Consider the following 18,838-nt stretch of genomic DNA (forward strand, 5'->3'; position numbering starts at 1 on the left):
TTGTTACCAGTCTGCCAGTCTTGCTCATTAAGGGGGGTTTGCTTTCTTTGACCTTCCTTCTCTGGCCTGTAGAAGCCTTTCTTATTATCCTTTGCATCCCTTGCCATGTTCAGCTCCAGCCGCGCCTTGGCCTTCCTGACCCCACCCCTACACAACCCAGCAGCGTCCCTGTACTCTTCCCAGGATACCTGTCCCTGCTTCCACTGCCTGTGCATTTCCTTCTTGCCCTTTCGTTTGACCAGCAGGTCTCCACTCAGCCATGCTGGCCTCTTGCCTTCCTCTCCTGATTTCTTACACCTGAGGATCAAGAGCTCTTGTGCTCTATGGAAAGTGTCCTTAAAGAGCTACCAGCTCTGTTCTGCTCCCTTGCACCTGAGGGCAGCTTCCCAGGGGGTCCTATTCACTGACTCCTTGAAGAGCTGCAAGTTTGGTTTCCTGAAATTCAGGGTCCTGACTTCAATCTTCGCCTGCCCCATATCCCTCAAGACTGCAAACTCCACTAGACCATGATCACTGCAGCACAGGCTTCCTCCAATCTTGATGTCACTGAATAGCTCACTTGCACTGGTGACCAACAGGTCCAGTATCTCATCCCCTCTGGTAGGGCTGTGTATCACCTGTCTTAAGAAGTTACCCTCAATGCATTCCAGGAGTCTCCTGGATTGCTTACAGCTCGCTGTGCTACTTTTCCAGCAGATGCCGGGGTGGTTGAAGTCCCCCAGCAGGATGAGAGCCTGCGAGTGCGGTGCCTCCTGTAGCTGGAGTAAGAAGGCTTCATCAATAGGCCCCCCTTTATCGGGCATCCGGTAGTAGACACAAACCACAAGGTTCCCTTTGTTGCCTCGGTCTCTGATTCTTTCCCATAAGCTTTTGACCTGCTCGTGGCTGTTCTTCAGAGACAGCTCTTCACACTCTATCCATTTCTTCACTTAGAGGGCAACGCCTCTGCCCTTCCTTCCTCACCTGTCCCTTCTGAACAGCCTGGAGCCATCGATAAGCTGCACTCCAGTTGTGGGACTTGTCCCACCAAGTTTCAGTAATGGCAACCAGGTCGTAGATTTCTAACAGCACGGTGGCTGCCAACTCCTCCTGTTTGTTGCCCATGCTGCGTGCATTGGTGTAGAGGCACTTCAGCTGGGCTGTTGGCCATGTCACCGTCTGAGAGGAACACCCCTTAGTTCCTTTGAGGTCTTTCTCTGGTGCAACAGTTTGAGGGGCCTCGCTAGCACCCCGGTCCTCTAACCTTGGTGTCTCATCCCACAGCTTGCCACGGCCTGATATTATCCCCCTCCCCCTTCGAGTCTAGTTTAAAGCCCTGTCAATAAGCCCCGCTAGCTTGCGAGCAAAGACCCTCTTCCCCCTTTGAGAAAGTTGAATCCCATCTGATGTCCTTAACCCGGGCCCCAGGGAGGCAGCAGACTTCCCTAAGAGAAGGGTCTGTCCAGCATATTGGACCTTCAGTTCCCCTCAGAAGGGAGTCACCTACAACTATAACTCGTCTTTTCTTCCTCGTGGAGGTGGTCATGATACAGGGGGTAGGCCTTTCTGACCTTGGCAACACCTCTGGTGTATCTGGACCATCTTCCACATCATCCATGGACTGTCCTTCCACATCCAGAGCCTCATACCTGTTGTACAGAGGCACCTGGGGAGGCGAGGTGGGCAAGGAGGGGGTTCGCCTGCCGCCCCGAGCATGGACTTGCCTCCATACGCTCCTTTCCTTTAAGCTACTGCCTTCAGCCTGGCAGGGGGAGGATACAGGACCCCCTTGATCTTGGGTTTTTCCTGGTGGCTGTTCCTGCTTCTGTCTCAGGGTGGGCAGAGCATGGTTCCACAAGTCCATCTCTTTCTCTGACTCCCTGATGCTCCTTAACCTTTCTACGTCCTCTTGTAGCTCTGCCACCAGGCTGAGCAGATCATCCACCTGGTCACACCTCACACAGCTGTTCTCGCTACTGCCACCAGTTACCAGTGAGAGGCTCTGGCACCCTCTGCAGCCTGAGACCTGGATGGCTGCATGTTTCCGTGGGAGCTCTGTCTGGGTTGCCACTTCCATTCTGGTGAGTGCAGGGGACATGGCTTTCTGCTGGGTGGCTACCATAGCTAAGCTCCTTCTGAGAGGGTGATGACCACCAACTGAACTCACCTCTTGAGGTGGTGGGGAGACTACACCCTCCCTCCGATTGAACTGCCACGCCATGCTCTGCTTGCTCTGTTCGCAGCACTCCTGGTCGCTAGCAGTCCCCAGGCTGCTTTTTATAGGCATGGGGGTGGGCCGCTGGTGCTCCGGCAACGCCCAGGCCTCATCAGTCTCCCGCGAGAGCTGCTGGCTCCTGGTAGGTCTCTCCATTGCCCTGGCATTTCCCTGCCTCCCTGTGCGCCAAGGTCTGCCACTCCTCTGCGCGTCGGGCCGGCTCCGGAGCAGCCCCCCTTGGTGACTAACAGCTAGTTTCCATCAGCCTTGGTCCTGCCCAAACAAAGCCCCTACATACTGTGGGAGGAGATAGGGTCCCTGTAGTGCACGTAGGGAAGTGTTTGGGAAAGACAACGTGGGCTGCTCCTCCCTTGGGAAAAAGCAAACCCATTTGTGGGATTGCTTTCACTCAGGGACCCAGGTACACTTGGTGGGTAATGCAGAAGGATAGGGAAATCTAGTGTGTACCTCAAGGAGATTTAACCTTGGGAGAAAATAATGCATTATCTGAGTTGTATGCTTTAGGAGGTACTACATCAGGAACCACTTGAACCAACAAAGAATGAAGCTCACAAGGAACCAGGTGAGTGCAGCAGTGACCCAACCCAAGCTGGTCTTGGTGCCCAACAATCCAACACGCTGCTGCTTCTGTCCTGAGCACCCATCTTGACAGATATGGCCCGAGTCATTGACTTGTACTGGGTCTGGCTGGGATGGAGTTCACTTTCCCATAGCAGCCCTCATAGTGCTGTGCTTTGTATTGGTAGCTAGAAAGGTGTTGATAACAGCAATGTTTTGGCTACTGCTGAGCGGTGCTCCCACAGCATCAAGGCTGTCTCTCCAAACCCTCCCCCAACGCCAGTAGGCTGGGGGTGGGCAAGAGGTTTGGAGGGGACATAGCCAAGACAGCTGACCCAAAATGACCAAAGGGATATTCCATACCATATGACATCGTGCTCAGCAATAAAAGCTGAAAGAAAGGAGGAGGAGGAGGGGGCATTCGTTATTAAGGCGTTTATCTTCCAAAGCAACCGCTATGCATGCTGGGGCCCTACTTCCCAGGAAGTGGCTGGACATTGCCTGCTGATGGCAAGTAGAGAATAAAAACCTTTTTGTTTTCCTTTCCTTTCCTTCCAAGTGCAACCTTTGTTTTCCTTCGTTAAACTGCCTTTATCTTGACCCACGAGTTTTTCATCTTATTTTCTCCCCCCTGTCCTGCTGAGGAGGGGGAGTGATAGAGCGGCTTGGTGGGCACCTGGCAGCCAGCCAAGGTCAACCCACCACAACTGTTCTTACGGACATTTGGTAGGGCGCCCATAGAATGGGAGATTAATATCTGTGTATACGTCAAGGGGCAGCGGATGGTGGTTAATGAGGATGTATAAACCTGACTGTTGGATGTAAAGATGGTTTAAGTACGTAGTATAAGCTGTAAGCATTGGTAAGAGGGAATTTTAGAAATAAGAAATATAATGGGAAAGGAAAAGAAATGTATGGGATGGAAGGATCAAATATTGCAATGCAGTGTGGGTTAGGTAAGTGGAAAGGTTTGAGTAAGGTATAGGAATGAAACAATATATGAATGGTACGGTCAGAGGGTACTTAGATGTATAAGTAATGTGGGACCTGAGCATGCTGCAAATGGTATGGAATAAAGGGTAGAGATTGTACTGGGTCTGATGGGGATGGAATTAACTTTCTTTCTAGCAGCCTGTATGGTGCTATGTTTTAGATTTGTGACCAAAACAGTGTTGATAACACACTAGTGTTTTTGCTATTGCTGAACAGTGCTTGCACAGAATCAAGGTCTTCTCTGTTTCTCGCTCTGCAACCACAGCAAGTAGGCTAGGGGTGGGAAGGAGGCTTGGAGGGGAGACAGCAAGGACAGCTTACTCGAAGTGACCAAAGGGATATTCCATGCCATATAACATCATGCTCTGTCATAAAACCTGGAGGGTAGTCTTTCTAAAGTAGCCGTTGCTTGGAGACTGGCTGGGCATTGTTCTACTGCTGAAAGATGGTGAGGGACTGCCTTTGCACCACTTGATTTTTTGGGGGTGGTTTTTCCACTTCACTTATAAAAATGTCCTTATCCCAACCCACAAGTTTTTCTCACTTTTCCCCTTCTCATTCTTGCCCCTATCCTGCAGTGGGGGATAGTGAGTGAGCAGCTTTTGGATGCTTAGTTGCTGGCTGGAGTCAACCCACCACACAGCTACAGGAGTAGTAACAAAACCACCACCAAATCTGATTTAACTCATCAACACAGAGCTCTGCACAACACAAAGAGATGTCATTGCTTTTTTCCCCCAATCTACATTAAATGTTATGGATTTCAGTCTTCACTTAATGAACCTTGCAAATTACAGGCATGAAATATATGGATACACAGAGAGAAATGTATTCATGCCATTCAGGAGGGCAGAAGAAAGCCTATGTATCATACAGGTCCCTTCAGAACATCATATGTGTGACATTCTTTAATACCTATGTTTGGGTTTTGAATGTGACCATTTCTGTACTTCAGATGGAAAACTGTTTTCTTATGAAGATAAAAATAGGAAGCAATGCTTTTTTCTACATTTTGTGCAAATTGTTACATCCTGACAAAATTTCAGCCCTACATGATGATAATTATAGGAATGCACAGAAAAAAAAAATACATACTTACAAAAAAGAATACATAAAACCAATGTAGGTCTAGATTCAATAAATTTTAGTAGTCAATTGGAAATACCAGGACTGAGGGCTTGCCTTATATGACTGTACTGGGTCTGACTGGGTTGGAGTTAACTTCCTTCATAGCAGCCAGTACGGTGCTGTGCTTTGGATTTGCGGCTAAAGCAGCGTTGATAATATGCCAATGTTTGGGCTATTGCTGAACAGTGCTTGCCCAGTGTCAAAGCTTTGTGACCCCGTCTCCATCCTCAAAGCTAGCAGGCTGGGTGTGGGCAAGATGTTGAGAGGGTACGTAGCCAAGACAGCTGACCCAAAATGACCAAAGGGATATTCCATACAACATGTGGTGGGTTAAACATGGCTCACTGCCAGGCACCCACCAAGTTGTTCTCTCACTCCCCCTCCTCAGCAGGACAGAGGGAGAAAACAAGATGAAAAAAAGCTTGTGGGTCAAGATAAGGACAGAGAGATTGCTCACCAATTACTGTCACAGGCAAAAAAGACTCAACTTGGGGAAGATTAATTTAATTTATTGCCAATTAAAAAAAACAAAACAGTGGAATAGTGAAAAGGACAGACAAAACTAAAACCAGCTTCCCTCCCACACCCCACCCTTCTTCCCAGGCTCAGCTTTATTCCTAACTCACTCCTCTACCTTCCTAAGCCACGGAGCAGTGCAGGGGGGGTGGGGAATAGGGGTTGCGGTCAGTCCAGAACACTTCATCTCTGTCACTCCTTCCTCCTTACGCTCTTGCCCTGCTCCAGCGTGGGGTCTCTCCCATGGGAGACAGTCCTTCACGACCTTCTCCAACATGGGTCCCTCCCACGGGATACAGTCCATCAGGAAAACACTGCTCCAGTGTGGGTCCCCCATGGGGCCACAGGTCCTGCCAGAAAACCTGCTCCTGCGTGGGCTCCTTTCCACAGGCCGCCATTCCTGCCGGGAGCCCTCTCCAATGTAGTCTCTCCACGAGGTTAACAGCTTCCTTTAGGGCACATCCACCTGCTCCAGCATGGGGTCTTCCATGGGCTGCAGGGTGGATATCTGCTCCACTGTGGACCTCCATGGGTTGCAGGGGGACAACCTGCGTCACCATGGTCTTCTCCACGGGCTGCAGGGGAATATCTGCTCTGGCACTCGTCCTCCTCTCTTTCTTCACCAACCTTGGTGCCTGCAGGGCTGTTTCTCTCACATTTTTTCTCACTCCTCTCTCCTGGCTGCTATTGTGCAGCTTTTTTTTACCCTTTCTTAAATATGTCATCATAGAGGTGCTACCAACATCACTGATTGGCTCAGCTTTGGCCAGTGGCGGCCCTATCTTGGAGCAGGCTGGAACTGGATCCATCCGACATGGGGGCAGCTTCTGGTGTCTTCTCACAGAAGCCACCCCTGCAGCTCCCCACCCCCATTACTAAAGCGTTGCCACGTAAACACAATACAGTACTATATACCATTCTGGTCTGGCAAACTCAGACTGTAGCGATTGTTTTCAGTTGTTTGAGCAAAAGCATCAATAGGCACCAGTAAGGACTGGAGCAATCTTAATTCCTCCTCTTTGGGCACATGTATTATGATGTACTAACTCCATGGTCATATGCTACTTTTTCCCCTTCCAAAAACCACGCTATTAAATTTTTCAGTGCAAAGTACAGTTCTGCATCAGGGATGGACAACAGGAGCACAAATTACTTTATTTTCATACAGTTTCCTGACTCATTTTTGGGAAATGAAAATTCAGATTTTAATTTTTCATAGCGCTCTGACAGACTTGCTGCATGAACTTAACCACGTGTGTTACAGCTCTTTTTTTTTTTTCTTTTCTTGTTGTCTTCACATTCTAAGCTTTCAGACCCATACTTCAGAGTTTGATTTGCCACAGGCCTGGATCCTCAGAGACGAGTTATTTGGTTTTTAGTCGCAAAGTTCTCTGTAATGACAAGTATGTTTAAAATAAGAAGCTATGTTTCTGTCATGGTTTAGCCCCAGATGGCAACTCAGCACCATGCAGCCGCTCATTTGCCCGCCCCTCCCCAGATGGAATAGGGGAGAGAATCGGAAAGATGGGTTGACATAAAAACAGTTTAATAGGACAGCAAAGGAAGAGGAAATAATAATTAAAAAAAAAATAAGAAGGAGAATATTACTGATAAAGAAATATAGAAAAACAAGTGATGCACAATGCAACAGTTGCTCACCACCCGGTGATTGATAGCCCCGTCCCTGAGCAGCGATTCCCGCCCCTCATCCAACTCCAGTTTTCTACACTGAACATGACATTGTATGGTAGGGGATATCCTTTTGGCCAGTCTGGGTCAGCTGTCCTGGCTGTGCCCCCTCACACCTTCTTGTGCACCTCCCTGCTGGCAAAGCATGGGAAGCTGAAAAGTCCTTGACTGAGTATAAGCACTACAACTACTCAGCAACAACTAAAAACATCAGTGTGTTATCAACATTATTCTCATCCTAAATCCAAAACACAGCACTATACCAGGTATTAGGAAGAAAACTAACTCTATCCCAGCCCAAACCAAGACACCCATTCACTCCAGTATAAGGCATACAGCTTCCTGGGTGCCAGGCCAACTACTCCCCTCCTTACCGGCCTTGAAGGCCTCAGGCACCTGGCCAACCAGGTGGTGGTGATGACCCCGTCACAGAACAGGGAAGCATAGCAGCACACAGAGCACTGTCTATAAAATCAAGCAGTTATAAGTCCTAAGTGGGAACTTGGACTGGGATTGCTGCTGGACAGTGAGACCTGTGACTGCTTGGTGGCCAGGGATGCCACCAGCATTGTCTGCTTCCTCTGAGGATTAAGTGGCTCTCATTCTTTTATGCCTTTTTGAGTCTAGATTATGATTGTTATATTGATATGGCAAGCCAAGTATTAAGACTTGACTTGATCTGCAGAGGGTCCAGGTGATTTGAAACCATAAGCTAAGCAGTGCTATAAAATTCTGTGCTATGCTGCTTATAAAATTGTACTGCAATGATTCAGCTTGTAGAAATCCTGTGCTATTCTGATTATAAATTCTATGCTATGCTAATCATAAAATCCTGTTACAAAAATAAAGCTTTAATTGTAACTACAACTTAGTGCCGTCATCATTCTGCCAAGGATCCCTTAAAGAACCTGTCTGTCCCCTTAGTGTTGGGTGATAGTTGGGTAAGTTCAAACCATTTTATTATTCAGTATAAGGATACCACGCCAAACAATAAAGATAAATATTATTATATGCATGGAACAGACAAATGGAGCTTAAGTGACTTTGTTCAAGGTCACAGCATATCTATAGGATGGATTATCTATCTAGCACTTTTAATTTTCTATATTTTTATGAGTTTATAAATTATTTGTATACATCTAGCATACTCTGGTCGGTATACTAAACCCTTCACTTCAATGTTCTATACTATCCATAAAACTATACCCTGTTACCTGAATGATAGCAAAGTAATTGGGTTGATCCTATTAAAACCATACTAACATTCTTTGAGTCTAAATTTTTTTTTTTATTTTCCTTCTGAAGGAAATGAAAATGAACTGATCTGCTATGCAGTTCCTGGTGCAGATTGTTGTGTCTCCAATGGACACTGGAACATCATGCTACAGCATCTGCTTCTTGACTGATTGTCTATGCAAGATCTCATTTTCTAAAAATCAAGAGAAATCACACGCCTTGCCTTCAGAAATACAGTCACTTGAAGGTACACTGATTGCATCAGCAGGTCTTCTGCCTCCCAACACACAAAGAACAGGGAAGGCGATCAATGCCATCTGCTTGCAAGGAGATGTAACCATTAGAGCAAATACCACTCTAAATGCAGTATTATCAAGAATTATCAAGCGAAACTTTTGTCAAATGCTAGTACGCTTGGAAAAGGAAGAAAATTAATGCTCCAAGTATTACTGAGCTGAAAAGCCTCTTTGGTGTTAAATTAACTAAATGTAACATCATGTTTTGAATGCCTTGAAAAGAATCAACTGCAAAAGATTCCACTTTCACACTGAAGTTTAAACAGACAAGGATACAATTTTAGAACCTCATTAGTCTGAAGGTGTATGATGATTTTTGGAAAAAATGAATGATTAAAAATAAAGTAAAAAGAAAAAGATACACAAATATTTGATCTGAAATCTCACTGTTCTATTTCAGATAATGTTGCATCTCTACAATTATGGATTGTGGGAAGATTTTCAGGCTATTATCTAATGCATTCTTCAAAATACAGGATAACATAAGAGATCACCTTTAACTCAAGGCATTAGAACAGCAGGTAACTTCTTTCTGAAACACAGGTAAGAGAGAACTTGTTTTTTATTAGAAGACCATTACTTCATGTAAATAATTTGCAATGTCATTTCCCACATATGTGTTGGGATCACTCTGCAAGGGCTCGACCTTAAGGAGAAGGAGCTGTGGCGTTGATCTGCACGGCTCGGCCTTGAGGAGAAGGAGCTGTGGCGTTGAGAAGCTGGTAAACAGCTGGATATCTGCACGGCTCGGCCTTGAGGAGAAGGAGCTGTGGTAAACAGCTAAGAAGAACCAAGGAAAACAGGAACACCTGCAAGCAGCGAATCCTGACTGTGTGAGAGGCGCGTGGACAGCGCGTGATATTTTGTATATAGCCAATTGCAATAATGTGTGTAACAAGCTGTAACCAATCATGAGTGTGTGCGCAGTGACTAAGCGAAAATTATGATATATATTGGAGTCAGACAAGACAATAAACGGCATTGACCTGATCATATTGGTCGTACGCGTCGTGTCCGAGACTTCCGCGTCACATATGCTACTGGAGACTCAGAAATATGCAACCTAGCCCCTGGTTGATACTTAGGTCACAAAGGAAAACATTTTGGATAATTCTCAGGTCAAGTCAATTAAACTAAGTGACTACACAACTGATAAATTTAGGTTATTCAGTAACAACAGAGAATGTGTCTGACTGAAAGAAAAGGGACACAGGTTAACATCATCCCTTGGTAACTAACAGAAGCAAGCCTGAAGCAGCAAATGGATGGTGCACTTGCCAAACAGCACCTGCAATAGTGTAAACTCCACATTCTCCTACCACAACCCCACTGCAAACCCAGCAGTTGGCATGCAATGTTTTATAATCACATTTAAGCTTCCCCCTGAGGTGTACCAAATATTAAATTTGAAAAGAAGCCACTGAACTTTCTGACACGACTGATTATTAACCAAGATACTTTCCACGTTCTTCCATGCTCTTCTCCAGAGTTGGAAAGAGAGCGCAGCTTCTCCTCTTTAAATCTCATGTCCTATGCCAGTCCTATTAGAGAGGTGGCAGCAGTAGAAAACAAGCCCAAACAAGGAAAACGAGTGTTCAGCCAACATCCTCCTCTCCCCTCCAACAGCATCAAGCTGCAATGGCACTAATATTTTTCTTCTCTCTTTCACATCAAATCCTTCTGTTGAACACTTACACCAGCAAACCTAATGCTCTATCTTTAATGATTTCTTGTCATTTCTTGTTTATGTATTACAATATGTTGTATTGTTTCAAAGACGGCATACACTATGTATTTTACAGGTATTTTCACCTTCTGCAGTTCACAGACTACCTTCTGTAATCTTCTGCAAGTCAAAATTACTTGTAAATATTTAGTGTATTAATTGAAAAAATAAGTCTTTAAAAAAACAAATTAAAAAACCAAACAGCTGTTTTATTTCATAGTATTCCTCTCTCCCTCTCTCTCTGATAAACATACCAAGGTAATTATAAATTGCTCTTCATGCACACCTGTGGTGGGTTGGTCACCAGGTGCCCACCAAGCTGCTCGGCAGGACATGGGGAGAAAATATGATGAAAAGCTTGTGGGTCAAGATGAGGACAGGGAGATCACTCAGCAATTACTGTCACAGGCAAAACAGACTCGACTTGGGGAAGATTAAATTTATTGCCAAATAACTGCAGAGTAAGGTGATGAGAAATAAGAACAAATCTAAAAACACCTTCCCCCCCACCCCTCCCTTCTTCCCAGGCAAAACAGACTCGACTTGGGGAAGATTAAATTTATTGCCAAATAACTGCAGAGTAAGGTGATGAGAAATAAGAACAAATCTAAAAACACCTTCCCCCCCACCCCTCCCTTCTTCCCAGGCTCAACTTCACTCCTAACTCTTCTACCTCCTCCTCACCTTCCTTCTTCACTGACCTTGGTGTCTGCAGAGTTGTTTCTCTCACATATTCTTGCTCCTCTATCACAGCTGCTGTTGCGCAGCAGTTTTTACCCCTTCTTAAATATGTTATCACAGAGGCACTACCACCGTTGCCGATTGGCTCAGCTTTGGCCAGTGGCAGGTCCATCTTGGAGCCAGCTGGAACTCGCTCTGTCCAACATGGGGGCGGCTTCTGGCATCTTCTCACAGAAGCCACCCCTGCAGCACCCCACCCCCGCTACTAAAGCCTTGCCACATAAACCCAACACGTGTCAGTAACAGTGGTTGCAGTTTTTTTCTGCCATGCATCCCAATGTCGCAGAATCACAGAATGGTTGAGGTTGGAAGGGACCTCTGGAGGTCATCTGGTCCAATCTCCCTGCTCAAGCAGGGACACCTAGAGCCAGTTGCCCAGGACCATGTACAGATGGCTTTTGAATATCTCCAAGGAGGGAGACTCCACAACCTCCCTGGGCAACCTGTTCCAGTGCTCAGTCACCTTTACAGTAAAAAAGTGTTTCCTGATGTTCAGATGGAACCTCCCGTGTTTCTGTTTGTGCCCATTGCCTCTTCTCCTGTCACTGGGCACCACTGAAAAGAGCCTGGCTCCATCCTCTTTGCACTCTCCCTTCAGGTGTTTATATACATTGATGAGATCCCCCCTGAGCCTTCTCTCCTCTAGGCTAAACAGTCCCAGCTCTCTCAGCCTTTCCTCATAGGAGAGATGCTCCAGTCCCTTAATCATTTCCTAGCATTACAAAGCATATTTTCAGACATGTACACAATTCCTTATAACTGACACTTAAGTTTGTATCCAATGTTCATCCCAACCACTTGGCATGCTTTGCATGACTACACAGTGGACACAACCATTTTTGCATCCATCGTGAAAGGCCTTGAAGCCAATGAAAGCCCATCAGCTTCCAAACCAGGCTATAGCCTTGTGACACTAACATCATCTATTCCTGTTCCTGCTGTCATCCTAGTCAGGTAGCTGGCACTCTGGGGCCTAAGAGATATTTTTTTATCCTTCTTCCCATTGGTCAGGGACTGGTCTCTTTTGCTGTCTCAGCTTGGCATCAGAAGATATGCTTATGCACTGTGTCCCACATTGGCCACACATACACCATAAATGAGAGCATAGCGCAGAGACACCTGCTTAGTGCCAGCCCATTCCAACTCAACCTGATATATGTTCACGGCATAGCATCGTGCATAGATCTAAAAGGAGTAAAATTGATTGACACTACTAAATGGTGGATTTTAAGGTCCCACCACCTGGCGGATGTGTTCCCCTCTGCGAGTGAATTAAGACTACAGACTCTCACCTCAGCCTTCTCCACTTCAGGCAGCACATTTCCAAGGAGAAAATAATGCCGAGTTCAGGCATTACTCGTGCCTGGGCAGTGTTCTCAGCAACAAGCTGTCAGCACACTCAGCATAGTGTTAGCATTAGTTAGTCTTAAACTGCTATATCAGCACATGCAATCATTCATTTTCATCTGAACATCAGGAGCTTTCAGAAGTGTTTAGCTCTTCCCCCCCCCCCCAATTATTACATTGATTGGTACTGAAATATATTATATGGAAGTGTTATTCTCTGATACCACTGTGCTAAGTAAGCAGTGCACAACATAGAACAAAGATAGCCCCTGACCCAAAAGCTCGCAACTTAAGTAATCTGAAATAGTTGTCCAATTTATGTTGCAGCAATAGATTCAGTTTTCAATTAACATACTTGGATTCAGTGGACCGCTCGTGGAAACCCATAGGAATTTTACCAATGTATTTTATTTAATACAGAACAAGGCTTAAAAACTTAAAAACATTGTCGGAGACAAATGAAAGATTCTAGGGGGGCAGGTCAGTAGGAGACAACACAATTAAAAAAAGATTAATGAACCCGGATTTAGTGGACAAGAAGATGAAGAGGTAGTTGTACTTCAGCAGTAAACCATGAAGACCGAGTTGTTCTTTTACTCTTGAAAAACGTAACTGTCTTGAGATCAGCAGAATCCACAGTAACTAGGGTAAAGGTAAAGGTGGCAGCGGGAGATCGTGACCACCGACTCAATTGAGGGACTATGCAAATTACCACCCCCCACTCTTTCTAGGAGCATGCGCGACAATTTAAATATTGTGGGCAAGTTCCACTCTATTACTTATTCAACGTGGAAAAGGTATACAAAGAGAAACCAAATTACAATTAAATTGGAATGATTTACTCGTGGATCAAATCGGGTTAATGAGGCTTATGTGTATATTGAGGAGAGAAAGTAGGGGAGACCCTCCCGTTGAGTCACGAGGTTTGGAGTGGACCGAAATCCACTCCTAGTCACAGACTTGGTCAACGGTTTATGACTAAGGTTAGGTAAGGAAAATAAAGGAGTGCCCTCCCGTTGAGTCACGAGGTTCGGAGTGGACCGAAATCCACTCCTAGTCACAGACTTGGTCAACGGTTTATGACTAAGGTTAGGTAAGGAAAATAAAGGAGTGCCCTCCCGTTGAGTCACGAGGTTCAGAGTGGACCCCCTTGCTTTCTTAACTCCTTCTCAGAGAGGAGTCTAGGTGCGGCTGAATCCACTCCTAGTCCCAGACTTGGTCAACAGTTTATGACTAAAGGGATAGAGTATCGGGGATTCTGGTGTGGTGATATAGTCTATGATTTTGTGCTTGGTGTAACTTTAGGATGGCAATTTATCTAATACAAAATAGCAGCAATCAAATTCACTAACGCTATTGAGTTAAATCACAGTATCAAATCATATAAAACTTAGCAGCGTAATCAACCTAAAACTTACTAAGATTCCTTAGTCACACACACATATAGGTGTAGAGATAGAGACACATAAAGAGATGTAGAGAAAAGAGCGAGAGGTGTACAAAGGTACCTATTAAATATCCCCTGCAAATCCAGTCAAATACTCACATCGAATGCTTTGCATCGCTCAGCGGGTGAACAGTCGAGCCTCTGAGTTGATCGCGAACTTGAGGGCTCACGGACTCTGAGAGGCATCCCACTCAGAGGGAGATGCTGGTCGCAGCCCGCTGCGGTCCAGGACAGCTCAAAGGGTCTCACTTGGGACCACTATTTATAGGACTGGGAGATAATTGACTTTAGGCATCAGTGAGTTTCCCACAATCCAGGCAGGTGATTTCTCAAGTTTTAACGGTGCCGCTGCGAGGATTGTCTGGAGATAATTGATTAGTTCTGTTCTTGTTCCGTACCTTGTTTAGGCGATTGTGTCCTTGATACACTCAGTGCCATTCTCCTCCTTGGCTACACAAGAGTGCTTGGTACGATTGAGCGGTTCTCAACTGCTAAACCCTTTGTTCGGAGGCCAAAGCTTGTCAGGCAACTTAGAATGGCCCAGGTACAAAGCGAGGCGGGGGGAGGGGGAATGCACCACCACACTTATGAAGAACGGAGAGCAGTTTTAGAGAAAGCTAAGGAGTAGCCCAACAATATGGAGGAGTACCTAATGTGGACATGTATCTTCCAAGGGAAGATCCGAGGTGGGATCCCAATACGGATGAGGGGTTAGAAAGAGTAAAAGGATATCAAAAGCTGATCTTATATGGGATCCAAAATGGAGTAGAAAAGCCTAAGAATCTAAGTTGCATGAAGTAAGGCAAGGGGAGAAGGAAACCCCATCTGCTTTCTATGAAAGACTGTGCGAAGTAGCTTGAAAGTGGACCGATTTGAACCTGAAAGATGCTAGTAATATGAAATAGTTTAATATGTTGTTCATTAGTCTATCGGCATCGGACATTAGAAAGAAGCTGCAGAAAGTAGATGGTGCGGACGGGATGACAATTTCACAATTAATGTCAATTGCGTATAAGGTATATAATAACAGAGAAGAGGCAGAAGAAAAGGAGAGGAAAATTGCAGGCTTCTTTACTGACTGCCCTGGCAGAAGGACAAACAAGGGACAGAGGTAGAGGCAGGGGTTGTGGAGGTAGTAGAGGGGGCCGTTGTGAAACCTCTCTAAAAATGAATCAATGATGTGCCTACTGTAAACAGGAGGGTCACTGGAAGGGAGAATGTCCACATTTTTTGAGTGATCAGGGAAAAGGCACGGAGGGAGCTGCTAGGGAAATGGCAGAGATTGGATTAGACTGAAGGGGACCGGAGGAATCTATTAAAGTTTCCCCAGCTAATCCTCTGGTTCCAGTTAAGCTGGGGAACGAAATAAGAGATTTTCTGACTGACAGTGGGGCCACCCATTCTGTAGTGACTAGTCGTAAGGGACCGTTAAGCAAGACTAAGATAAGCGTTGTTGGTGCGACAGGGAAAAGAACTTTAAGACCAGTTTTGCAGCCTATGGAGCTCTCAATTGGGGATACCAAACTAACACATAAATTCCTCTATATGCCAGAATGCCCTTTGCCATTGCTTGGACGAGATTTACTTTGTAAGTAAGTTAAATGCACAACTAACCTCCTCTGAAGATTCTGTCCAGCTACATATTCCTACAGAGAATGCGTGGAAAGCCCAGATATGTTTGCTAACTGAAAAGAATCACGCGAAAGAAGGAGGCATTCCAGATGAAGTATTGGATGCAGTGATACCTTTGCTAGCTTTGTGGAATACCACCTAGCACCCATATCTGCACATTTATCAGCAGTCCTGGTTAACAGGGGAGGTCCCAGGCGACTGGAGGCTTGCCAATGTGACGCCCATCTACAAGAAGGGCCGGAAGGAGGATCCCGGGAACTACAGGCCTGTCAGCCTGGCCTCGGTACCAGGGAAGATTATGGAGAGGTTCATCTTGAGGGCGCTCACAGGGCATGTGCAGGACAACCAAGGGATCAGGCCCAGCCAGCACGGGTTCATGAAAGGCAGGTCCTGCTTGACCAACCTGATCTCCTTCTATGACCAGGTGACCCGCCAAGTGGATGAGGGAAAGGCTGTGCATGTTGTCTACCTGGACTTCAGTAAAGCCTTTGACAGCGTCTCCCACAGCACTCTCCTGGAGAAACTGGCGGCTCGTGGCTTAGACAGGTTTACTCTTTGCTGGGTAAAGAACTGGCGGGATGGCCGAGCCCAGAGAGTTGTGGTGAATGGCGTTAAATCCAGCTGGCGGCCGGTCTCAAGCGGTGTTCCCCAGGGCTCGGTTCTGGGGCCGGTCTTGTTCAGTATCTTTATTGATGACCTGGATGAGGGAATCGAGTGCTCAGTAAGTTTGCAGACGACACCAAATTGAGCGGGAGTGTTGATCTGCTGGAGGGTAGGAGGGCTCTGCAGAGGGATCTGGACAGGCTGGATCGATGGGCAGAGGTCAACTGTATGAGGTTTAATAAGGCCAAGTGCCGGGGCCTGCACTTCGGCCACAACAACCCCATGCAACGCTACAGGCTTGGGGAGGAGTGGCTGGAGAGCTGCCCGGCGGAAAAGGACCTGGGGGTGCTGGTTGACAGCTGGCTGAACATGAGCCGGCAGTGTGCCCAGGTGGCCAAGAAGGCCAACAGCATTCTGGCCTGTATCAGAAATAGTGTGGCCAGCAGGAGGAGGGAAGTGATTGTGCCCCTGTACTCGGCACTGGTGAGGCCGCACCTTGAATCCTGTGTTCAGTTTTGGGCCCCTCACTACAAGAAGGACGTTGAGTTGCTGGAGCGTGTCCAAAGAAGGGCAACAAAGCGGGTGAGGGGTCTGGAGCACAAGTCTTATGAGGAGCGGCTGAGGGAACTGGGGTTGTTCAGTCTGGAGAAGGGGAGGCTGAGAGGAGACCTTATCGCTCTCTACAACTACCTGAAAGGGGGTTGTGGCCACGAGGGTGTTGGTCTCTTCTCCCAAGTAACTAGCAATAGGACGAGAGGAAACGGCTTCTTGTTGCGCCAGGGGAGGTTTAGATTGGATGTTAGGAAAAATTTCTTCACCGAGAGGGTGGTCAAGCATTGGAACAGGCTGCCCAGGGAGGTAGTGGAGTCACCATCACTGGAGGTGTTCAAAAAACATGTAGATGTGGCACTTCAGGACATGGTTTAGTGGGCTTGGTGGTGTTGGGTTGATGGTTAGACTTGATGATCTTCAAGGTCTTTTCCAACCTTAATGATTCTGTGATTCTGTAAATAAAATACCTCTACTCTGTGTGTATATTGGCATCTTGCACACCGGTTATACGATCCCCCTTTGGGGACAACACAAATATTGGATATCACTGAGATAAACCCACTGTTTTATAGAAAAATAACTACAAGTAAATTCATGTTCTATTTTCTTATTCAGGAATGTTTTTGGTTGATCAGCCTACGAGCTCTGTACTGGTATAACATCACTGTTATACTGTTATAAACAAAGTTCAAAAAGGTGTCGGGATTTCAGTGCAGAAATAAAATTGAACCTTTTCGGAAATACTAGTGTCAGAATATTCCTGTATTTTGGGCCAAAATGAGAGAGCGCCTTGTCACTTGCAATGAATTTAGAAGGCAAAAAAATCTTTCCTTCTAACACTTTGTTACTTCTTGTATTGCATTTACATGGCAACGCTTTTAGTAGAGGGGCAGGGGAAACCGCAGGGGTGGCTTCTCTAAGAAGACACCAGAAGCTGCCCCCACGTCAGATAGAGCCAGTTCCAGCCAGCTCCAAGACGGACTCGCCTCTGGCCAAAGCTGAGCCCATCAGCAACGCTGTTGGTGCCTCTCTGATAACATATTTAAGAAAGGGTAAAAAACGCTGCACAGCAGCTGTGAGAGAGGAGAGAGAAACAACTCTGCAGACACCAAGGTCAGTGAAGAAGGAGGGGGAGGAGGTGTCAGAGCAGAGATTGCCCTGTAGACCAGGGAGAAGATCATGGTGAAGCAGGCTGTCCCCCTGCAGCCCATGGAGGACCCCACACCGGAGCAGATATCCACACTGCAGCCCGTGGAGACCCCATGCCGGAGCAGGCTCCTGGCAGGAACTGTGGGCTGTGGAGAGGAGCCCATGCTGGAGCAGGTTTTCTGGCAGGACCAGTGACCCTGTGGGGGACCCACACTGGAGCAGTCTGTTCCTGAAGGAAAGGACCCATGCTGGAGCAGTTCTTGAAGAACTGCAATCCGTGGGAAAGACCCACGATGGAGCAGTTCGTGAAGGACTGTATCCTGTGGGAGGGACCCCACGCTGGAGCAGAACAACAGCATGAGGAGGAAGGAGTGGTAGAGACAAAGCATTATGAACTGATTGCATCCCCCGTTCCCCAACCCCCCCTGCGCCGCTCGGTGGGGGTGGGGGGAAGGTGGTTTTAGTTTTGTCTTTGTTTCTCACTGTCCTACTGTATTTTTAATTGGCAATAAATTAATTTTCCCCAAGTCAAGTCTGTTTTGCCCATAACAGTAATTGCCTACTTGCTGGGGGTGGGCAGAGTGAGAAACAGAGAAGGTCTTGATGCTGTGTAAGCACTGTTCAGCAATAGCTAAAACATCAGTGTGCTATCAATACTATTTTGGTCACAAATCCAAAACATAGCACCATACGAGCTACTATGAAGAAAATTAACTCTGTCCCAGTCAAAAGCAGTATATCACCCTTTTTTGATCTTGTCAGCTCCCCAAGAACATTTTTTCGCTTTTTTTTTTTAAAGAAACGGGACAATAAAAGTCTAATTGAAAAAATACTTTTTCCATTGGAACTTTCCATAGCTATTTTATCTACATTACTCTCAATAAATTTAACACGCAAACACAATAAATGAAAGCTGTTATCAACACAGAATATCAATAACTGTAACTGTTGTTAAAAGACATTTTATGCTATCCCACTGTGTTTTAGCAAAGTTAAATGAAAACACTGAA

The sequence above is a fragment of the Phaethon aethereus genome (assembly GCF_964289735.1).
Source record: "Phaethon aethereus genome assembly, chromosome: W".
Classification (NCBI taxonomy): domain Eukaryota; kingdom Metazoa; phylum Chordata; class Aves; order Phaethontiformes; family Phaethontidae; genus Phaethon; species Phaethon aethereus.